Source organism: Pan troglodytes, chromosome 12 (genome assembly GCF_028858775.2).
Source record: "Pan troglodytes isolate AG18354 chromosome 12, NHGRI_mPanTro3-v2.0_pri, whole genome shotgun sequence".
NCBI classification, from domain to species: domain Eukaryota; kingdom Metazoa; phylum Chordata; class Mammalia; order Primates; family Hominidae; genus Pan; species Pan troglodytes.
Genome location: NC_072410.2, coordinates 52693238 through 52716117, shown reverse-complemented (window position 1 = coordinate 52716117; position 22880 = coordinate 52693238). Strand labels below are relative to the sequence as shown.

General features: G+C 44.6%; 1 protein-coding gene across 27 annotated transcripts in view; it reads right to left on the bottom strand.

Moving 5' to 3' along the window:
• ASPRV1 (aspartic peptidase retroviral like 1) overlaps positions 1-22880 on the bottom strand; it is a 136227-nt gene that overhangs the window by 65363 nt on the left and 47984 nt on the right. For 9 of the 27 annotated variants that reach the window (XR_010149407.1, XR_010149391.1, XR_010149399.1 and 6 more), the window contains 2 exons: positions 7908-8030; positions 5772-7706 (listed from right to left, as the gene is read on the bottom strand). The exons of 13 other annotated variants lie outside the window; for them this stretch is intronic. The gene's annotated coding sequence lies outside the window, so the exon portion shown is untranslated. Of the gene's footprint in view, positions 1-5771; positions 7707-7907; positions 8031-10947; positions 11046-22880 lie in introns of those variants that run through there. 5 more of the 27 variants (XR_010149400.1, XR_010149406.1, XM_063789754.1 and 2 more) reach the window with 4 other exon arrangements.

Genomic DNA, 22880 nt, shown 5'->3' with positions numbered 1-22880 from the left:
AAATTGACTGGATGAGAAGGAGAATAGTTTGGGTAATACTTAATAGTGGCAGCAGAAGTGATATACTAGGATCTCGTCATAAAGTGCAAACCCGTCAAGGCAGTCAGAACTAGTAAGTCGTTCATCAGTTGCAGTCTTCTGTGACAAAAGAAATGGCTCTTGCCAGCCTGGGCCTGTCAGTCTGGTTTGGAAGGAAAGGAGATGCTGAGAGAACAGAGAGGGGCTGGTACTGCCTTGTGGAGTCAGATTACTCCAGGGCTGAGCCAGGATGCCAAGAAATCTCCTACTTGCCTCCCCAAGGGGCAGCACCCCTGTCAATCTGGCTCAGCCCTAAGGTTGCCCTGACCACAATCCCCTTCTCACTAACCCTCTTCCTCCTTCCCTCCTCTCCTCACTTCTTCTCCCTCTTTCTCAATCCTCTTTCCTTTCCCTGCCTCCCCTATTTTCTGTTGGAAGACAGTTGTAGCTCCAGGTGTGACTGGTGTCATCGGGTGCCACACCACTTCTCCCCACATTTCGCCCCCTCCCTACCCCAACCTCCTGAAACTTCCAGACAGAGGAGTTGCAGCAAATAGGTGGAGTTCTAAGGCCTAACCCTCAGCCTGTCTTGCCCCATTCCCCAAACTCATTCCTAAGTCTGATCTCATGGACACAGAAGAGGTCTAGGAAGGGAAGGGTATGCAGTAAAGGGTGACAGATGTCATAGCTCTGAGCCCTGGTACTAGAGTTAATGCAAAAGATCCACCTTTTGAACCTTGCACTGTCTGTAGCTCAAATAAATGTTCCACATATATAAACACTATTGTGTCTCAAATTTGTCAATGTGATTGGATGTATAAAAATTAAATATATTTAAATTTGTTATTATTTTCATACCAGCTTATAACCACTTGTATTATCTCAATAGACACTAGACAGACACTAGAAGCACCACCATTATGACACGCATACACGCATGCATGTGAATGTGTGTGTGTTGGGGATTAGAAATGCATTAAATATTTTAATGATAGAAAGAGTGATCTCCTTCAGGAAAAGTATGGAGCAGGAGATGGAGGCTCATGCTTGTAGTTCCAGCTACTCAGGAGGCTGAGGCAGGAGAACCACTTGATCTCAGGAGCTCAAGGCCAGCCTGGGCAACACAGCAAGACTCCATCTCCAAAGGAAAAAAAGAGAGAGAAAAAGAGAAAAGAGGAGGAGGAGGAGGAAGAGAAGGGAAAGAAAAGGATGGAGATGACCAGTGTACCCAACATTGCTGTGGTCAAGTTCTGATGTCTCCTTATGGTTCTATCCATGGGGTGGGAGGAAAGGAGGCCACAACAGAGAGTTGGGTTTATGTAGAAAGGATTCTTTTGTGGATCGTGCCAATGATTTACTCCTGGACTGATGCTAGCCCTTAGCAGCCCCTCAGGCAGGTGCTTTGGTAAACCATCTACCTTGCTCAAAGCCTGGAAGGTGGGGTGAGATTTGGAGAGCAGATGCTCTCTGTGAACTCCAGCTTCTGCTGACACAAATGGTCTGGAGTAGCCTGACTATCCAGATACACAGATACTGATGCTGCAATGGCTGTGACCATACCAAAGGCCAGGACACTTGACCAGGCATGTCCAAATGCATTAATGGACACAATGGGTTGAAAGAATTAAAATATGGACCATACCAGAAGTTTGTGCTCCTTACCAAAGTCAGCTTCTGGTGAGAATATGGATTGGAATCTAGCATCAGAGAACTAAAAACCTGTAAGGATGAGAAAGAGATGCCACATCATGGGCACTTCCCAGTCCTCCTCTAAGATATGGAACAACAGCCAGGCACAGTGGCTCATGCCTATAATCCCAGCACTTTGGGAGGCCAAGGTGGGTGGATTACCTGAGGTCAGGAGTTCAAGACCAGCCTAACATGGTAAAACCCTGTCTCTACTAAAAATACAAAAATTAGTCAGTCATGATGGCGCACGCCTGTAATCCCAGCTACTTGGGAGGCTGAGGCAGGAGAATCACTTGGGCACTCCAGCCTGGAAAACAAGAGTGAAACTCCGTCTCAAAATAATAATATATATACATATGGAATGAGAAAAGGATGCTCACTTTCACTACCTTTATTTAACATAGACCTGGAAGTCCTAGCCAGAGCAATCAGAAAAAAAAAAAGAAATAAAGGGCATCCAGATTGGAAAGGAAGAAGTCAAATTATTCTTGTTTACAACAACCTAAAAACCTAAAGACTCCACCAAAAAACTGTTAGAAGTCAACAAAGAAATTCAGTAAAGTTGCAGGATACAAAACCAACATACGAAAATCAGGAGCATTTCTATACAACAGCAAAGAATCACAAAACAAAATCAAGAAAGGAATTCCACTAACAATAGCAAAAAATAAAATAAAATAAAATACTTAGGTACAAATTTAACCAAAGTAAAAGATCTCTACAATAAAAACTATAAAACAATGATGAAAGAAATTTAAGAGGATACAAAAAATGAAAAGATATCTCATGCTCATAGATTGGAAAAATTTATACTGTTAAAATGCCCATATTACCCAAAGCAATCTACAGATTCAATGCAATCTCTACCAAAATACCAACGACATTCTTCACAGAAATAGAAAAAACAACCCTAACATTCCTAGGGAACCACAAAAGACCCCAAATAGCCAAAGCAATCCTGAGCAGAAAGACCAAAACTAGAGGCATCGCACTACCTGACTTCAAAACATACTACAAAGCTATAGCAGGCTGGGTGTGGACACTCACGCCTGTAATCCCAACACTTTGGGAGGCTGAGGCAGGAGGACTACTTGCATCCAGGATTTTCACACCAGCTGGGCAACATAGTGAGATCCCGCCTCTAAAAAAAATTTAAAAATTAAAAAATTAGCTGGGCGTGATGATGTGCACCTGTAGTCCCAGCTACGCAGGAGGCTGATGTGGGAGGACCACTTGAGCCTGGGAGGTCCAGGCTGCAGTAAGCCAAGATCCTGGCCACTGCACTCAGCCTGGGCGACAGAGCAAGACCCTGTCTCTCAAAAAAAAAAAAAAAAAAAAAAAAAAAAAAAGCTGGGGGTGGAGCAGGATGTAAGTTAGTATAGCCACTGTGGAAAGTAGTATGAAAGTTCCTCAAGAAACTAAAAATATATCTACCATATGATCCAGCAATCCTACTGCTAGGCATAATACATACAAAAGAAAGGAAATCAGTATATTAAAGAGATATCTGCACTCCCATGTTTACTGCAGCAGCAGTCACAATAGCCAAGATGTGGAATCAACCTAAGAGTCTATCAACAGAAGAATGGATTAAAATGTGGTATATATACAAATACAGCCTAAAAAAGAATGAAATTCTGTCATTTGCAGTAACATGGATAAAACCAAGGCCATTATGTTAACTGAAATAAATCAAGCACAAAAAAGGTGATCTCATGGAAGTAGAGAGTAAAATGGTGGTTACTACAGGCCAGGAAGGGTAGGAGAGAGACTGATGAGAGGTTGGTTAATGGTTACAAACATATAGTTAGATAAAAGGAATAAGTTCTAGTATTCAATAGCACACAAGGGTGACTACAGTTAATAATCTGTCATGTTTCAAAATAACTAGAAGATTTAGAATGTTACCAACACAAAGGAATGACAAGGGTTTGAGGTGATGGATATGCTAATTAACCTGATTTGGTCATTATACATTGTATGTATCAGAATATCACATGTACCCCCATAAGTATGTTCAATTATTATGTAGTCAAGAAAACCCTACAGGGTAAGAAAGAGGTGCCACATCATGGGCACTTCCCGGTCCAGGGTACTGTAATTAAAGGTCCCTAAGGAAGGTCCTCAGATCCTCCAACATATCTAGTGAAATGATACCTAAAACCCATAATTAGAACTCTCGCTTCCTTTCACTGCAATTCCACTAGGTTGGGCCACATTGGGTGAGGCTGGGTGGAGCTAGAACCAGCATTATTCTGAGCTGTTGGCACTCTTTTCCACCCCAATACAGAAGAAGATACTGAGAACGGAGTGTGATGGGGTAGGTGTGGAAATAGATGGAAGTAATGACGAGAAGACAACTTTCTAGTATTACCCACAATTGATTCATTTCAGGTCTCTCTCCCATGAACCCCACTGAACTTATTTGCACTGAGTCTTTGGAAATTAGCAAGCACCTTCTTCAAAGTACTCACCCCTCCATGCCACCTGAGACCTAGGAAATAGGGTGCTTCCTGCATGGGCTCTCTGATGGCTCAAGGGCTACAAATTATGAAGTGATTAACTCAAAACCTTCCTCTCTGGGTGCCTCTGGAGGTGACATAGTAGGAACCCTGGTGCTGTGGTTTGAATGCATCCACCAAAGTTCATGTGTTGGAAACTTAATCCCCAATGCATCAGTGTTGAGAGGTAGGATCTTTAAGAGGTGATTAGGTCATGAGGGCTGTGCTCTCACAAATAGATTCATGTCATAGTCACAAGACTGGGTTCCTGATAAAAGGATAAGTCTGGCCCCCTCCTCCCTTGCGCATGTATACTTTCTTGCCCTTCTACATTCCACCATGGGATGACGCAACAAAAAATAGCCAGGCGTGGTGGCACGAGCCTGTAGTCCCAGCTACTCGGGAGGCTGAGGCAGGAGAATCACTTGAACCCAGGAGGCGGAGGGTGCAGTGAGCTGAGGCCGTGCCACTGCACTCCAGCCTGGGCGACAGAGAGACTCCGTCTCCAAAAAAATAAATAAATAAAATAAATTCTCCTTCCCAAAATATCAACCCTGGCACCTAAACTTCCACCACCAGAGAGGCCCTAAAGTTACTCAATGTCTCTCTGTTAAAATACAAATATCCCTCAACTCAGAGTAGGGGGTAGGGGACTGGTGTGATGTCATTCGAGAGCAAACCCATTGTAACCCTGCAATTTCTATATCTGGGGCTTATGAGTGGCAATCCAGCAGAAAGAGGATTGGGGCAGGGAAGTGGCAGGTAATTACATTGAATATTTATCTGGAATAACTTTGGCCAAGGGACTGACAGAAATTTGGGATGCTAAAGACATATAAGTGACGCCCTGACTACCATTCCAGCAAGAGAAACAAGTTGAGTGCAAAGACATTGGCAATAAAAACAAAAACAAAAACAGGAGTTCGGCCGGGCACGGTAGCTCACACCTGTAATCCTAGCACTTGGGGAGGCTGAGGTGGGTGGATCACAAGCTCAGGAGATTGAGACCATTCTGGCCAACATGGTGAAACCCCGTCTCTGCTAAAATACAAAAAATGAGCCGGGCGTGGTGGTGCGCACCTGCAGTCCCAGCTACTCAGGAGGCTAAGGCAGGGGAATCACTTGAACCCAGGAGGCAGAAGTTGCAGTGAGCCGAGATTGTGCCACTGCACTCCACCCTGGTGACAGAGCAAGACTCCGTCTCAAAAACAAAACAAAACAAAATAGGAGTCCTGGACTTAGTGGAGGACATCAGATTCAACTCCCTCCCCTACTTGGCCACTTTGCTTGTCAGAAGCAGGTAAGCACACCAAGGCTGAGCTAAGAAATATCCACAAGGGGTCTTGTGTCCTCAGAATTCTCATCAAGGACCCCTCCCTAGAGGAGGCTGAGGAGGGAGTACAGGTCCTTGGGCCACAAATGGTGGGAGAAAGGCACAGTGAATTGTGAGCTGTCTTATCCAGTCACATGATCTCTTTTTCTCCCTCCTCCTCTGGTCTCTCCCTCTCCACCCTTCCCCTCCCTTTGCTCTGTTTTCAAGATTTGGTTAAAATAGATGCAAACTCCAGTCTTTTCTATTTTTAATACCGAGCCATTACATAATCCACACAGTAATTGCTGACTTGAAAAACTATTGGCAACATTAGAAAATCCCCAGAGTTTTAAACAGGAAAAGGATTACTACAGCACAAAAGCCTTTGGTAGTTTCACTGACTAGTAAACCATTGGTAATCGTCACTTGCCAGTGGAAGTCACATGGGCCCTGGGAAACACTCCCCTATCTCAGGGAAAGCAGGCTGGGGGAAGGGATGAAATGCAGCCTCAGCTGGGAGGAGGAGGCTGCTGGTGGGGTGGTGTGCTGAGCTCTGAGTGGGGCTCCAACAAGTGACCTCCAGCCAAAAGTGCTGAAGGAGTGAGCTTCAGGTTGTCCTCGGGCCACCTTTTACTGCTTTTGTTTCTTGCTAGGGAGTGAGTGAAGTCTCCAGCGGCCCAGTCCTTTCCCTCTCGGTTTCCCACCTTCCTACAGCCTCCAACATATTCCTGTAAGAGCCTGAGGGAGGGTGGACTACTCCAGTTAAATAGATTTTATAAAGACACAGGAGCAGGGAAGGCTGCCTGTTTATCACAAAGACCTAACCCACTCCTCTGCAAGGCTTTCCAGACATTAGGCCAGAACCACACTATTTAATTCTTCAATAAAATGATCCAATGAAAGTTTAAGAACCAGTGGTTTGGTTTACAACCAAGCAGAAGTTAATTATCTAATTGAGACAAAATTCTCTGTATGTGTATGTGTGTTGGGAGTGTGGGCAGTGTATAAGATACAGAGGGGACAGGGACTACTCTCCCTGATTTTGCCACTTCTGCCACAATCCTAACCCCAATAATCAAGGAGGATCCGAATAACCACATGGCCATTCATTCAATAAACATATGCTGAATGCCACATACCAGACTAGGTGCTGGGGATGCAACACAGCAAAATCACTGCCCTGCTAGAACTGCTAGGTCAGTGAAGGAGAGACATTCATCAAAATATTACATAAACATATCATTACAATGATAATGAAGGCTTATGAGGGGAAGGTACAGGGCACTAGGAGCATTTAGAATAGGGGTATCAGATTGGGTCTGAGGGTTCCTAGATTATCCTTAGGACTCCAGGGTTCTTTTAAATCAGTACCCCTTCTTCTTCCCCTCACCCCACTCCTTCCTTGCTTCCTGTAGTTAATATTTACTGGTTTTTTTCTATGAGGAGGATAATGCCAGGTTCTTCACATGCATGATCTCATGTGATTCTCATGACAAACTTACAATTCAGCACTTTATGACAAAGGATTTGCTGAGAAAGGCTGATCCACATTTTGCAAGGAGAACTATATAAAATGTATGGCACTGATTAGTTAAAACTCTTCTGGCTGCAGGTGGCAAAATTCCAAATCAAATTTTCAAAAGGAGGGGTAAAAAAAGGGAAAACCTGAGGGCTGGGTGCAGTGGCTCACGCCTGTAATCCCAGCACTTTGGGAGGCCGAGGCGGGCGGATCATGAGGTCAGGAGATCAAGACCATCCCGGCTAACACGGTAAAACCCCGTCTCTACTAAAAATACAAAAAATTAGCTGGGAGTGGTGGTGGGCGCCTGTTGTCCCAGCTACTTGTGAGGCTAAGGCAGGAGAATGGCGTGAACCCGGGAGGTGGAGCTTGCAGTGAGCCGAGATTGAGCTACTGCACTCCAGCCTGGGCGACAGAGCAAGACTCCATCCAAAAAAAAAGAAAACCTGGGCTCATGTCAATGAAATGATGAAATGTTCAGGGTTAGACTAGCTTAAGGCACAGTTAGATCCAGGTGCTCCAAAGATGTCATGTGGCCTTCATCTTGCTCCATCTCACAGCTCAGCTTTTACTTATGCTGGTTTCATTCTCAGGCAGCGTTTCCCTCAGGGTGGCAAGATGGCCCTCAGCAGCATAAGGCTTACATTTTACAGGCTTGGGAACCCACCTGGAAAAGAAATGAGGTCACTTTCTTAACAGTTCCAACAGAAATCCAGAGTCGTGATTGGCCTGGATTTGGAACCATGCCCACGTCAACTGCTATTCTCTGACCGCAGTCATGTGTCCTCCAAGGGACTTATCCCACCAGAATCTGGTCTGAGAGTGGGGAAGGATGTGGTCCCCAAAAGGAAAATCAAAGTGTTCTTACCTAAGAATGGAGACTGCATGCTGGGCAGTCAAAGCCCACTGATCTCTATCGTCCTCAAAGTTTGGAATTACAGTGGATGTTAAGACTACGAGATAAATTCTTCTATCAACCAGGTCCTCCTCCCTAAGGAATGAGCAAGAGTGTTTTGTTCAGTGTGGCACTAGCTGCATTCACTCTGGGCCTCCCTCAGCTGCTCAGACACCTTGGCTTAGGATAGTGATTGGAGTTAATATTTGCTTAAGACCAAGTGTGGTGGCTCACAATTATAATCTCAGCATTTTGGGAGGCTAACACGGGAGGGCTGCTTGAGCACCAGAAGTTCGAGATCAGCCTAAGCAACCTGGCAAGACTTGGTCTCTACAAAAAAAAAAAAAAAATGATCTGGGCATGGTGGTATGCACCTGTAGTCTCAGCTACTCAAGAGGCTGAGGCAGGAGGATTGCTTGAGCCCAGGAGGTTAAGGCTACAGTAAGCCATGATTGCACTACTGCACTTCAGCCTGGGTGACAGAGTGAGATCCTATCTCAAAAAAATTTATTTTGCTTAGGTCCTTGCTGAGAGCAGTCTTCAAGTCCCAAGACTTTGTGTAAGACTTTGCCCAACCTCTTTACCCCTAATGATATATCCTACTCAGCAATGGTGTGGCTGAGGAGGCTGCAGCTCTCCGACTTTTTTAACTAGCATCCTCAGGTTCTGTGTAACTCATAAGGCAGGAAGAGTATAACAAAGTCCTTTGTTGGGAAGTTTGCTGTCCCCCTTTGGAGTCTGAATAGAGAGAGGAATAACATGATGGTTCCTGAAGCATACACAGAGCAGGATCTTGGGGACCACTGTTAAACACTGTATGAGTTACACAGCACTACAGCAATCAGATATCAGCTACAACCACCCTGTCCTTGGGCATGTTTTAAAAACTCCCTGAACCTCCCTATCCCAAGTTCTATGAGAAGTCCAAAGGCCTTCCCAGAATTTCTGCAAATCCCAGGAGCTAATGCTCTTCATAGTCCCTTTGGCTCTGACTCCATTTCTTGCTGGACTTCTTATCTCACTCACTTCTCACCTCCTGAGGCGGATCTCTTCCTCTGCTCTAAGCTGTCCCAGATACAGGACTCAGTCCCCCTTTTCCATGCTTTATCAAACAGAAAACACACACACACACACATATATATGCACTCACTCAAAACACTGTGTGCCCATCAGACTTTCCTGAAGGTATGAAAAGACTGAGGGGTTATTACCACACTGCTTGGCCCCTTTATCCTCTTCAAATGCTTCTCACATTGTGTTTGTGTAATAGGGCGGGAGAGAAATCCCCCTTATATTATTCAGAACAACTTAGCTCTCCACTCCCTTTTCTCTGACTTCCAATGACCCATAGCTGGAGTCACCCATAGTATGAACCATCCACTCCAGGTTCTATCTTTTCTACCCTTGATCAGCACCGAGGAACAAAAAGAAGTTTTGAACTTTCACTCACCACTACCATTCTGTAGTGGTAAAGGGAATGGAATAATTTTTTCCCCTATGAATACGAATTAAGCCACCCCTCTTTAGAAGAAGAACTGGCCACAGCCATTTTTTGTTTTAAATAAATTTCTATTATATCTCTCTATATCAACTCTCCAGCTCTAAGTAAAGCCTATGTAACAAGCCTGAAACAATTCCCATACACTCACTGGCAGTCTTCTGACACTGAGAATGTGATTAAGGAAAGCAATGCTGGCTGGGCGCGGTGGCTCACGCCTGTAATCCCAGCACTTTGGGAGGCCGAGGCGGGCAGATCACGAGGTCAGGAGATCGAGACCATCCTTGCTAACACGGTGAAACCCCGTCTCTACTAAAAATACAAAAAATTAGCCGGGCGAGGTGGTGGGCGCCTGTAGTCCCAGCTACACGGGAGGCTGAGGCAGGAGAATGGCGTGAACCCCGGGGGGTGGAGCCTGCAGTGAGCCGAGATCGTGCCACTGCACTCCAGCCTAAGCGACAGCGAGACTCCATCTCATAAAAAAAAAAAAGGAAAGCAATGCTTCTGTCCCTAAGACACTGGCTATCTTTTATTTATTTATATGTTTTTTGAGACGGAGTTTCGCTCTTGTTGCCCAGGCTGGAGTGCAATGGCGTGATCTCAGCTCACTGCAACCCCTGCCTCCCAGATTCAAGTGATTCTCCAGCCTCAGCCTCCCGAGTAGCTGGGACTACAGGCATGCGCCACCACACCCAGCTAATTTTTGTATTTTTAGTAGAGATGGGATTTCACCATGTTGGCCAGGCTGGTCTTGAACTCCTGACCTCAAGAGATCCACCCGCCTCGGCCTCCCAAAGTGCTGGGATTATAAACGTGAGCCACCGCGCCTGGCCAACACTGTCTATCTTTAAAAGAGAAAGGACTTGCTGTCCCTGTGCCACCTTATGATAGAATCCCTGTTGTTTCTAGACTGTAGCTTTGAAGCCTCAAATCCCAGTGAAATAGGCAGAATTAGAGTGAGCTTAAAGTACTCCACTCACCTAGGTTGATGGGGGTCTGAGACCAAGATTAAAACCAGCTGAGGGGCCTCTCCAAAAGAGAGGCAAGGACAAATGTGAGGGACAGGTTTCCTCCAATGACTGAGGTCAGCTCTAAACCTTGCCTTCCTGGGCCACTCAGGTTTATCTTCCCTTTTGAAGGAGATGAAGCAAGCAAGGCCTCCTATGCAGAGGCCCCAGCCCCTCCAACTGCAACAAAGGCAGGGGCAGAGAGGCTCTTGCACGGCTGTACATACCAAAAGTAAGGAAATCCTAGGAAAGAAGGAACCTGAACTTTGAATTCCATTATTCATCATACCAAAAAGTGCAACTGCAGACATCATGGCCTAGCAGCCTCCCTCAGGAATCCTTTTAGGCTAGGCACAGTGGCTTACGCCTGTAAACCCAGCTCTTCGGGAAGCTGAGGCAGAAGGACTGCTTGAGCCCAGGAGTTGGGAGACCAATCAGAGCAACACGGTGAGACCTCGTCTCTATAGAAGATTTTAAAATTAGCTTAGTTGGGCGTGGTGGTGTGCACCTGGAATCCTGGCTACTCTGGAGGCTGAGGCAAGAGGATCACAAGAGCCTGGGAGGTTGAGGCTGCAGTGAGCCGTGAGCATACCACTGCAATCCAGCCTAGACGAGAGAACAAGAAAGACCATGTCTCAAAAAAATAAAAATAAAAATGAAAATAAAAATTAAGATTTTTAAAAAAGGAATCCTTTTAGTCCGTGGGAACAGAAGGGTAGTGAGAGTTCTCTAAATCTTTTCCAAGGGCTAGAATTTATAATACAAGATTAAACTAAAAAAAAGAGGAAGGTGAGGATGCGAGGATGGGGAATAAGTCTTTTATCTTACATAAAAGAAAATCAAAGGTTAACATTTCATTCATTAAGATCATAATTAGTAAAATACAGCCTTGTCCAGGTGCGGTGGCTCATGCCTGTAAACCCAGCACTTTCGGAGGCAGAGGCGGGTGGATCACCTGAGGAGTTCCAAGACCAGTCTGGCCAACACGGCAAAACTCTGTCTCTATTAAAAATACAAAAAATCAGCCAGGGGTGGTGGTGGGTGCCTGTAATCCCAGCTACTTGGGAGGCTGAGGCAGGAGAATCACTTGAACCTGGGATGCAGAGGTTGCAGTAAGCCAAGACTGCACCATCGCACTCCAGCCTGGGTGACAGAGCAAGACTCTGCCTCGAAAAAAAAAAGAAAAACACAGCCTTAAATTTTAACCTAAAGGCACCCACAAATAAAATTTAAAACAGGCGCCAGGCACGGTGGCTCACACCTGTAATCCCAGCACTTTGGGAGGCCGAGGCGGGAGGATCACTTGAGGTCAAGAGTTTGAGACCAGCCTGGCCAACAATGGTGAAACCCCATCTCTACTAAAAATACAAAATTAGCCAGGTGTAGTGGCAGGCACCTGTAATCCCAGATACTTGGGAGGCTGAGGCAGGAGAATCACTCGAACCTGGGAGGCGGAGGTTGCAGTGAGCTGAGATTGCGCCATTGCACTCCACCTGGGTGACAAGAGCAAAACTCCATCTCGAAAAAAGAAAAAAAAAAAAAGTTAAAATTTAAAACAGGTTATATGTTTTTGTTTTGTTTTTTTTTGGAAACAGAGTCTGGCTCTGTCGCCCAGGCTGGAGTGCAGTCATATGATCTCAGCTCACTGCAACCTCTGCCTGCTAGGATCAAGCTATCCTCCCACCTCAGTTGGCTCAGTAGTAGAGACAGAGTCTCTCTTTATTGCCCAGGCTGGTCTTGAACTCCTGAGCTCAAAAGATCCACCCACCTCAGCCTCCCAAAGTGCTGGGATTACAGGGATAAGCCACTGTGCCCAGCCCAATATACACATTCTAAATCAAATAATTATATATTTTTTTTAATAAATGGGTGCCAGACAAGGTAGCTAATGTCTGTAAACCCAGCACTTTGGGATGCTGAGGCAGAAGAATTGATTGAGTTCAAAAGCAGCATGAGCAACATAGTGTGACCTCATCTCTACTAAAAATAAAAATAAATTAGCCAGACACGATGATGTGAGCCTGTAGTCCCAGCTACTCAGGAAGCTGAGGCGGGACGATCACTTGAGCCTGGAAGATCAAGGCTGCAGTGAGCTATGATTGAACCACTGCACTCCAGCCTGGGATACAGAGGAAGACCCTGTCTCAATCAATCAATCAATGTACCCATCAATGGGGACCATGCATGGTGGCTCATGCCTGTAATCCCAAATCGTGAGATTACACTTTGAGAGGCAGAGATGGGAGGATAGCTTGAAGCCAGTAGTTGGAAGCTGCAGTGTGCTATGATGGCACCACTGTACTCCAGCCTGAATGAAAAAGCAAGATGTTGTCTCTAAAAAGAAATTTAAGCCAGGCGCGGTGGCTCAGGCCTGTAATCCCAGCACTTTGGGAGGCCAAGGTGGGTGGATCACTTGCAGTCAGGAGTTTGAGACCAGCCTGGCCAACATGGAGAAACCCCATCTCTACTAAAAATACAAAAATTAGCGGGGCTTGGTGGCACACACCCGTAGTTCTAGCTACTCAGGAGGCTGAGGCTGGAGAATCACTTGAACCCAGGAAGCAGAAGTTGAGCCAAGATCACACCATTGTCCTCCAGGCTGGGCAACAGCAAGACTCCGTCTCAAAAAATAAAATTAAATTTAAAAATAAAAAACAAATGAGAACATTCTATCCATATTTTTCCTCACTCGCTTTTTTCACTGATACAGAAAGCTGCTTCCATCTTTTAACAGCCACATGGTATTTCATACTACACCTACTTGTAGATATTTACCACTGCAATAAACATCCTTGTCTAGAGAACTCTGTGCTCAAGGGTAAGCACTTCTTTGTATTTGCCCATTTTCTACCAAGGTTTGTCTTTTTCTTATTCTTTGTATTTGCCCATTTTCTACCAAGGTTTGTCTTTGTCTAAGATTTGTATAAACTCTTTATAGATATTAGCCTATATTGTCTACTATATATATATCGCAAAAATTTTCTCCCAACCTATTGGCTGTCTTCTAACTTTGTTTATAATGACTTTTGTCAGATAGAAGTTTCTCATTTTTATGTAGCAAAACCCATTACAAACTATTTAAAAGTACAGAGACGGCCAGGTGGGGTGGCTCATACCTGTAATCCCAGCACTTTGGGAGCCTGAGGTGGGTGGATCACCTGAGGTCAGGAGTTCAAGACCAGCCTGGTCAACATAGTGAAAGCCCATCTCTACTAAAAATACAAAAATTAGCTGGGTGTGGCAGTGAACACCTGTAGTCCCAGCTACTTGGGAGGCTAAGGCAGGAGAATTGCTTGAACCTGGGAGGTGGAGGTTGCGGTGAGCCGAGATTTGTGCCACTGCACTCCAGCCTTCATGACAGCGAGACTCCCTCTCAAAGAAAAAAAAAAAAAAAGAAGTACAGAGACAGGAGCAGTGCACCCCAAGCTCTGATCCAAACAGCCTCTTTTGCTTAGGTTCCTGTGGTGAAATGGCTGTTTAGGCAATCATTTTCTGAGCTGTTCACATCTGGTTTTACAGCCAGAGTGGTGGTAAAAATGCGTCAAGGTAAAAAGGGGTAAAAAGAATTGTGAAGATTTTAATGTATTTGTTTGAGTAATTTGGAAGTTGCTTTTTAAATGTTTGGGGTCATGAATTAACAATGTTGAAAGAATCCTGAACCACTGAAAATTCAAAAACATCTCTGTGAACAATTATCTGAGTATTTCCAGACTCTTTCAAACTATGTGGACTTTTTAGGGCATTTTCTGCTGTCACTGTGAAGCTGATGACTGAATACAGCTCAAGAAAAATAAATTTCAGACCCCAAAGGAACAGAAAGGCTCAAGAGTCCATTGACTCCTAGAGTTCTAAGCAAGAAACCTTTTTAAAAGCTTCCATTCAGCCTCTCACAGATGATTAGCATTGGCTCAGGCTCAATCTGATCCTAAACAGTTAAAAAATCCTAGCAGCCAAATGGGATTTTGCCTGCAAGAGGGCCACAGGTTTTTCCCCCAAGAGTTCATGGCGCCTGTTACCTGCAAAGGAAGGTCCAGGACTTTGTGGAGCTTGTCCTACTTGGCCAGAACACCCCAGGCCCCATTAAGACTCTACATTATTTAGACAGGCAGTACAGAAAGCAAGCCTGAAAGGTGGTCCTAGCCACCTTCCCTCTAGCTGAAACTTGATACTCATTTAACTTGTTTTCTGGAAAATGAAAGTCATGCCATGAAATCATTCTTCAGGACCTAGCAATACTAGAAGAAGCCCTGGAGTTCGGGGCTCCAGTGAACTAAGATTGTGCCAAGCCTGGGAGACACAGCAACACCCTGTCCAAAAAAAAAAACACCCCACAAGGAGGAGAAACAGACATTCGCCTCAATGCTACGTTTTTTTTTTTGTTGTTTTTTTTTTTTGAGATGGAGTCTTGTTCTGTCATTCAGGTTGGAGTGCAGTGGCGCAATCTTGGCTCACTGCAACCTCCACCTCCTGGGTTCAAGTGATTTGCCTGCCTCAGCTGGGATTATAGGCGCCAGCCATCATGCCCGGCTAATTTATGTATTTTTAGTAGAGACAGGGTTTCACCATGTTGGCCAAGCTGGTCTCGAATTCCTGACCTCAAGTGATCTGCCCACCTCAGCCTCCCAGAGTGTTAGGATGACAGGCGTAGGCCACCACGCCCAGCCTCGGTGCTACTCTGAAGCCATTATTCCTACAAAAAATCCTTCCTTTGCTGAGGCTCATGCCAAACAACTACACTCTTCCTCACTGCTATCATCTGCAGACCTTCTGGTCATCAAGGACTTTGGCCTCTGAGGCACAGTATGCCTTTCCACCTCAAGTCAGACCCTTTGCCTGGTCATGGCCTTCTATATTTCTGCCTCTCCTTGTTTTTACTTCTACAGCTTCTGTTCTTCAACTTCATTGGGATTTCCAGCCCCTTGACAGCCCCACTCCCTATCATAATATGCCACCTATCACTCCTCTCCTGGGTTCATTTCTTTCTCTAGCCAGCTAGAGGCCAACCACTCTCCTACCGATACCCTAGACCCCCTTATTCCATGTCTTCCATTTGCCCCACAAAACACAGCTACTATCTGAACACAAATGTCCTCCTTTGTTTTAATCCCAAGTTGCTTTGTGCTGCTAAAGCAACCATGAAGTCATGAGGGCTACTTTCTCTAAAATTCATCATCTCCAATGTTAGCTGGGTCTTCAGCACAGCTCAGGTGTCCTCCTACAGCAGCTTTTAAAAACCATACCACTCTGCCCACTCCCAGCAGATGACCTCAACTTCTGCCCACAGAAATCAAAGCCCAAAAGAAGAAAACTCCAACTTTCTGTCTCGCAGAATCTTACCAAATCCCTCTGCCCAATTACATCCCTTGCCCCATCAAATGAAATTTAAAAGTGCCTAAAAGGGCCTGGCATGATGGCACGTCTGTAGTCCCAGTTACTTGGGAGGCCGAGGCAGGAGGATTGTTTGAGTCCAGGACTCTGAAGACAGTCTGGGCAACACAGTAAGACCCTGTCTCTAAAAAATATGAATAAATTTAAATCTTTAAAAAAAAATGCTCGGCCAAGTGCAGTGGTTCTCACCTATAATCCCAGCACTTTAGGAGGCCAAGATGGGAGGATTCTTTGAGCTCAGAAGTTCAAGACCAGGCTGGGCGCAGTGGCTCAAGCCTGTAATCCCAACATTTTGGGAGGCCGAGGCAGGTGGATCACCTGAGATCAGGAGTTCGAGACCAGCCTGGCCAACATGGTGAAACTCTTGTCTCTACTAAAAAACAAAAATTGGCCAGGCGTGGTGGCACGCACCTGTAGTCCCAGCTACTCGGGAGGCTGAGGTGGGAGAATCGCTTGAACCCAGGAGGCAGAGGTTGCAGTGAGCCGAGATTGTGCCACTGCACTCCAGCCTGGGCGACGGAGTAAGACTTCATCTCTACTAAAAATTTTTAAAATGGCCGGGTGCAGTGGCTCATGCCTATAATCCTAGCACTTTGGGAGGCTGAGGCGGGCAGACTGCTTGAGCTCAGGAGTTCATGACTAGCCCAGGCAACATGGAAAAACCCTATCTCTACAAAAAATACAAAAACTTGATTGGGCATGGTGGTGCATGCCTGTAGCCCCAGCTACTCAGGAGACTGAAGCAGGAGGATCACTTGAGCCCAGGAGATGGAGGCTGCAGTGAGCTATAATTGCACTACTGCACTCCAGCTTGAGCAACAGAGACCTTGTTTAAAAAAAATGTTCAGCAGAGTGTTGGCAAAAAATAGGAAAGCAATAAAGGGTGCTTTATTGCACCCGGCCAATAATTTTTAATACTATGAATGATAATAGATTTTCCTTTGTATTAATGCTACTTCTGACCACAGTATAAGCATAACTGTTTAAAGAATTCTTTAAAACAATCCTGTTTTCACAAAACTCACCTAGTTCTCTAGAACCAAAAGCTGGAAACAATCTCTCCCCCCTCTGAATTCCCACAGATTAGGTGGTGGTAATGATGTTAATCTCAGTGGTAGCCCTGTCTTTTGTTCAGCTCAAGTTTAATCTCTCTGCCAGTACTCAGGATTTAGTAACCCCTTCTCCCCAGGGGCCTTGCTCAACAATTTTTATTTCTATTTTGGATTAATTATTATTTATTTTAGAGACGAGGTCTCACTCTGTGGCCCAGGCTGGAGTACAGTAGCATGATCACAGCTCACTGCAGTCTCGACCTCCCAGGCTCAAGCGATCCTCCCACCTCAGTCTCCCAAGTAACTGGGACTACAGGTGCATGCCACCATGTCTGGCTAATTTTTTAATTTTTTTGTGGAGACAGGGTCTCAACATGTTGCCCAGGCTGTTCTCAAATTCCTGGGCTCAAGTGATCCTCCACTTCAGCCCCTCAAAGTGTTTGTTTATTTTTCCTATCTTCAACTTCTCCCTCTCATCTAGCTCTTTCTCCACAGCAAAAGGACATGCTTGGGTCTCAAAATGTAAATCAATAGCCCTCTCTACATCCCATGTCTTCCTTTCACTAACTTTTCTCATTTTACAGACAAGCTTCTTGAAAGTACGGCTTCCCTGACTGGGTCCACATCCTTGCTTCCCATTCACTAGCTACAGAGCTACCATCCAGTAAAAGAGTGAATTCCTCTTACTTACCAAAGGTTCTGCTCTTTGGAAAATGGTTTTAGTGATTATTAAAGAAGCACAATGAAAAGAAGTATACTGTATTGCTATTAACTCAGAGTTTTAATAATATTAATGAGTTTTTTTTTTTTTTTTGAGACAGTCTCGCTCTGTCACAAGTTGGAGTGCACTGGCACAATCTCAGCTCACTCCGCCTCCGCCTCCTGGATTCAAATTATTCTCCTGCCTCAGCCTTCCAAGTAGCTGGGATTACAGGCACACACCACCATGCCTGGCTAATTTTTGTATTTTTAGTAGAGATGGGGTTTCGCCATGTTGGCCAGGCTGGTCTCGATCTCCTGACCTCAGGTGATTCACCCGCCTCGGCCTCCCAAAGTGCTGGATTACAGACATGAGTCACCACACCCAGCCAATAATTTTTAATACTATGAATAATAGATTCTCCTTTGAATTAATGCTACCTCTGACCATAGTATAAGCAAAACTGTTTAAAGCGTTCTTTAAAACAAGATTGTTTTCACAAAACTCACCTAGCTCCCTAGACCCAAAAGCTGCAAACAATCTCTCCTGCCTCTGAATTCCCACAGATTAGTCTATATCTGTCACATCCTAACACTCTATCTACAAGTAAAATTATTTTTATACTGAACAAAAGTTCCTCAAAAGCAGGCTCAATTCAAGTTATCACAGAACTCTCTGCAGTTAATAAATATTTGAAAATGAATAAATGGACTTTTATAAGCACCTGCTATAGAAGGGCTAATTTTAATTATAAATCAGTCTAATCAACTCATTAAATCAGGCCACCTGAAAAACCTCCACTGTCATTTTGCTAACTTAATGTTAGTTTTCCTTATGTATTGAAGCTAATAAAGCTGCATTCACTCATTCATATCCTATAATTTAGGCTTTCACTCATTGAAACATGCCTTGAAAAGTCTCAAATACTGACACTCATGATACTGTGTCATTTTGGTTTCAGTCTGGAAGAACTAAGGTAAGTCACTGAGGTCGGCATTACCCAGTCTGAAGGGAATGAGCAGGGCATTCCTATGGGAGGAATGCATTTGCCTCCTCCCTCACCCAAAAAATACCCTGGGAAATGCTCGTCCAGGAAAGACTGAGACTTACTCTCAGGCATGCCTGCTCCCCTCTGCTTCAATTCCTTTCATATAAGCTGAGTGTCAGCTCCTCATCATGGGCATGGCTTTGCCACTAGCTGGACCTTCCTAGGTTTGCTCATTTCTGAAATAAGAAAATTTGCCTTGGGAACCTCAAGCGTTTTTGTTTGTTTTGTTTTTTTTAATAGAGAAGGGGTCTCACTATGTTGCTGGAGCTGGTCTCCAAGTTCTGGGCTCAAGTGATCCTCCTGCCTCAGCCTCCCAAAGTACTGGGATAATAGGTGTGAGCCACTGCACCCAACCCCTCAAACATTTTTTCATGCTGATATTCTGCGAATAATCATACATTATTTACCCATTTGAAAATCAGATTTCAGGCTGGGCACAGTGGCTCATGCCTATAATCCCAGCACTTTGGGAGGCCGAGGCGGGCAGAACACCTGAGGTCAGGAGTTCAAGACTAGCCTGGCCAACATGGTGAAACCCCCGTCTCTACTAAAAATACAAAAAATTAGCCAGGCATGGTGGCGCATGCCTGTAGTCCCAGCTACTCAGGAGGCTGAGGCAGGAGAATCACTTGAACCCGGGAGGTGGACGTTGCAGTAAGCAGGGATCGCGCCACTGCACTTGAGCCTGGGCGACAGAGCGAGACTTTGTCTCAAAAAAAAAAAAAAAAAAAGAAAATCAGATTTTATTTTGAAAAGCAGGTCCAATACTTAAAGAACCTGGTGGGAAATCCTTCTGTGGTATGATACCACTGCCCACAGACACCTCCAATATAACTGTTAGATCATCTATATGAGACCAACAATTCTCCCAAGGCAGGATGTGGCGGTTGCTGTCAGGAGCTTCTTCCAAAGCACTAACATTCCTGCCCCCACAGACCCTCTGAAGAAGGTAGTCTCTTCTAATCCTTACCCAGGCAGAATTATGGGCTTTGAGTTGGTGTGCTAAGGGTAAAAAGGCGGCCAAGAATACTCACCAGGAAACACAGGCAGGACCAGGTGACAGGCCCCAGACCCCAGTCCCCCTGGAGCCAGAACCAGCACCTCCCAGTTTGCTTTACCCTTGTAGAGAGTGTAACTTCCAGCAGGGCTAAAAATCACAAATGGCATACAGCCAGAGGGCAGGGCCAGGCTGTGTAAGCAAAAACCAGAGATGTGCCAGAGAAGTTCCGGATTTAGAATCCAAGCAATGAGAAGGAAGGGAGGTGAAGAGCCTCCTACAGCGGACCTATAAAGTAGGGGCCCTCTCTGGGCAAGATCCAGGTTGCCAGTAGGAAATCTCCCACCTCCATGAGCCTCCTCAATTGTTCCAGGGACTCTCAGCAGCCTGATCTTTTAGGAGGAGAGATCCAGTGACTGGGACTCAAGTGATACCAGCTTACCAGTTCTGAAAACACTCCTCTGTGGAATTACCAGCTCACAGAGCAGAAAAGTCCTATGGTGCCTCCATTTCCTCCCTCTCACTATAAAATCTGAGCAATATGACTTGTCCCTAAACAACCCAGCAAAACTACAGTGTGAGGCTATGGGAAGACTGTTTCACACAGCTCAACATGCCTCAAGGAAAAAGATTCCACTAGTTCTTCACTCACTCACTCATTTACTCGACCATCATTTTCTGACTGCCCACAATGCACCAAGCACTGAGGTGCAAGATGCCTTGCAGGATTCTTAGCAGACACCAGTCTAGCAATTCCAAGAAAATTTCTGTTAACACTAACCCTGTTGATTCTGGACTCCTCATACGAGATAATTACATTTTGTGTTTATGCTATCTGAATGAGTCAGTTAAATAATTTAATCCCATAAGTATGACTGCCAGTTGGAAAACTGAAGTGACTTAAGGGACTCTTGATTTTCTACTCATTAAAGTAGCTCCTCTCAGGATCTCTATCAGCTAGCGAATACACAAGTGGAGGTACCATGGAATTCCAAAAATAAACAAACCTAATGACTTCACAAAAATTTTTTTTTCATTTAACTAACTCAAGCCCTTCTGTCACTGGTCTAAGTCAATATGCTTTTACTGTATTACTTTCAAAGAAATGAAGCCAGAATTCAATAAAGAAATTAGAAATGAACTTTGAGGCTGAATATCTGAGTTTGAATCCTAATTCTGCATTTTCAGACATTCAGCCTCAAAGTTCATTTCTCATTTCTCCACTCCCTGTCTCTTACAGATGAATTTTCCAAAGAGGGGCAGACAGAGCAAAAGCTGCAGCCTGGAGCTAGGAGCAGTGAAGAGGTGGGCGGAAAAAGAGACACCCTGTTACTTGAATATGGTGGGTGGGCTGAAACCGGACAAAATTATTTTACCTTGGTGGGCTTGGTAATGAAGAGCCATTGTAGGCTCTTGAGCAGATAGTGGTGATAAAAGCAGTGATCAGGGCAGATTTTATGTTGTAGCATGCAAAATGAATGAAGCAGAAAATGAAATTAGAGAAACCAGTTAGTAAGCTGCAATGGCAACACAAGTCTGAAATAATAAGGTAGCAACTAGCGTGGGCGGGTGGGATTATAAAGAAATGGATCAATCTAAAGACACTTTATAGAATAAGTGCTGATTTGACAGTCTCTCAGGCAGGAAGAGGAGAACAGAGTAACAAGTCACTGATAATGCCAAGGTGTTTGTCTACACCAAAATTGGAAGTGTACATATAAACACAAAACAAAAAAAAGTAATAATCTAAAACACACAGGATTCTGTTACTTAAGTCACTATAGTGTCACTTTCTAAAGTAATTTTTATTTTTTTCCAAGACAGGGACTCACTCTGTCACCCAGGCTGGAGTGCAGTGGCACGATCATGGCTCACTGCAGCCTCGAACTCCTAGGCTCAGGGGATCCTCCCACCTCAGCCTCCCAAAGCGCTGGGATTACAGGTATGAGCCACTGCGCCTGGCCTAAAGTAATTTTTAAATGCTGTTGTGGCTGTTGTTTATGATTACTGCCCACTCCTACCTCTCCCCAGTCTCTACTCTTCATGTTCTAATTGAGACCACACACTCCTCTCCAGTCTCTCTCAAGGAGACTTCTGGCAGGAAGGGAAGAACCAAAATACCACCTCCCCTCCAAGCCTGTCAAAGGTGCCAAATCTAGGGAGTCTCCACTCCCACCTATTGCTTCTACTTTAGAAGTAAATTTTTTCTCTAAATGGAAATCTCCAGCCTATGGAACATTTCCTCTTGGATGTACCTCTAGCTCTTCAAATTCAACTCCAGGAAACAAATCCATCTTCCCCTTCTAGAGGAGTGGCTCCCCTTTCCAGTTAGCCCCATTTCCATCATGATAGGTAACCTTCCAATTTTGGTGTAGATAAACACCTTGGCATAATCAGTGACTTGTTATCGTCTGTTCTCAAACTCCTGAGCTCAAGCAATCTGCCTGCCTCAACTTCCCAAAGTGCTGGGATTACAGGCATGAGTCTTGCTCTGTCACTCAGGCTGGGGCACAGTGTCGTGATCTCAGGTGACTGCAACCTCCGCCTCCTGCGTTCAGGCCGTTCTCGTGCCTCAGCCTCCTGAGCTACTGCTGGGACTACAGGTGTGCACCACCCCTCCTGGCTAATTCATTTTTGTAAAAACCTCCCAAAGTGTTGGGATTACAGGCATGAGGCACTGCGCCTGGCTGAAATAGCCTTTTTCTATATGCTTTGTTAGTCACATTTGAATTTATTCTTCTATGACTTTGGCCCATTTTTTTGTGGTATTTTTTTTCCTATTAACGTGTAAAAGCTCTGTGCACATTAGAGATACGTTGAAAATTGTTTTTAACCAGTTTGTCATCTACTTTTGCTTATGCTGTTACTTTTTTTTAGCTAATTCATCACATATTTTCCTTTATAGTTTCTGCCTTTAGTGCCATACTTCAAAAAAAAAAAAAATTATCTTCTAGTACATTTATTACTTTAGTTTTTATGTAAAAACTTGTAATCCATTTAGAATTAATTTTGCTATATGGTGACAGAAATTTTTTTTCTTGTCAGCCAGCTGTCCTGTATCATTTGTCCTAACACTATCCTTTCCTGCTGAAACCTAGGTCTGTTTCTGGATTTTCTAATCTATTGTGAGCTCTCCTCCTTGACAAGAATTCTTCTGCCCAGTTGGACTACTTTTTCATTTGTCCACAACAGGTTTTATGAAGGTTGCTGCTTTTATTGTTGCTTTTACCTAGAATATCCTATTTTTCCTCCATAG